General features: G+C 31.2%; 1 non-coding gene across 1 annotated transcript; it reads left to right on the top strand.

The window, feature by feature from the left end:
• Positions 1–299: 299 nt before the first annotated feature.
• On the top strand, positions 300–406 carry LOC122150685. Its single transcript, XR_006163800.1, has one exon. It is a non-coding gene; the product is annotated as a U6 spliceosomal RNA (small nuclear RNA).
• The last annotated feature ends 799 nt before the right edge of the window (positions 407–1,205 follow it).

The raw sequence follows: 1,205 nt of genomic DNA, 5'->3' as shown, positions 1-1,205 counted from the left end.
CATTTCCAGATAAACAGAAATTAAGGGAATTTTTAAAAATGAGACCAACCTTACAAGAGATGATTTAGACAGAGAACCAACAACAGAAGATGACAACCTGTGATTAACACACATGACAACATAACCCAGAAACTAACCAGATATAGAAGTATCCAAAAGAAAGTATATGTATAGGACTAAAATCAAGAAATCAGGAAAATCAATTTCTAAATAAGCACAACTACAAAGCAATAAGAGGGAGTAAATAGCATAAGTAAAGAACTTGCAAATGGAGAGGGAGTCAAGACTATTTAAGGATAGTGCTCGCTTCGGCAGCACATATACTAAAATTGGAATGATGCAGAGAAGATTAGCATGGCCCCTGCACAAGGATGACACGCAAATTCATGAAGCATTCTATATTTTTTTTAAAAAAAAAAAAGAATATTTAAGGATAGAAAGGAGTGTTTTAAACATGTGAAGAAAATAATAAATCACAGGTGAAGAAAATTAAGAAACCTTCTCATCAAAATAAAAAAAGAAGAAAAACTCAGATATTTAGCAAATACAGAAAAGAAGGCAATGAAGAAATGATTTTAAAAATTCATAAAGAAAATTAGCTCAGCACAGAAAATTACACAGAACACAGAAATCATCAACACCAGGAAAAGACACATAACAAAATGAAAACAATCAATTCATGCATGTTGACAACTACAGTTAAAGTAAATGGTTTAAATGCACCAATCAAGAGACAGAGAGAAGCAGAGCAGATCAGAAAATATGACCCATCAATATGCTGTCTACAAGAGATACTCTTAGACACAAAAACAAAAGTAGACTAAAAATCAAAGGTTGGGGGAAAAAATATCAAGTAAATGGCAATCAAAAAAGAGCAGGAGTGAAAATATTAATTTCTGATAAATTTCTGATAATTTGAGACAAAAATTAGCATAAGAGACAAGGAAGGACATTATACACTGATTAAAGGATCAATCAGACAAGACATAATCATAATAAATATTTACACACACAGTAAACCTCAAATGCATAAATCAAACTTGAACAGAATTGAAAAGAGAAATAGACAACTCCACAGTAATAGTAGAAAACTTTAACATACAACTTCCACAGAATAGAACACCTAGAAAGAAACAAAAAGACACAGAAGAACTAAACATTAAATCAAGCAACTTGATCTTACAGACATATATACAGAGTCCTTA

Source organism: Orycteropus afer, unplaced genomic scaffold (genome assembly GCF_000298275.1).
Source record: "Orycteropus afer afer isolate SDZICR_OR568_19922 unplaced genomic scaffold, OryAfe1.0 scaffold00199, whole genome shotgun sequence".
In the NCBI taxonomy this organism is placed as follows: domain Eukaryota; kingdom Metazoa; phylum Chordata; class Mammalia; order Tubulidentata; family Orycteropodidae; genus Orycteropus; species Orycteropus afer.
Note: the sequence above shows the minus strand (reverse complement) of the source record. Positions and strands in the feature narration are given on the sequence as shown.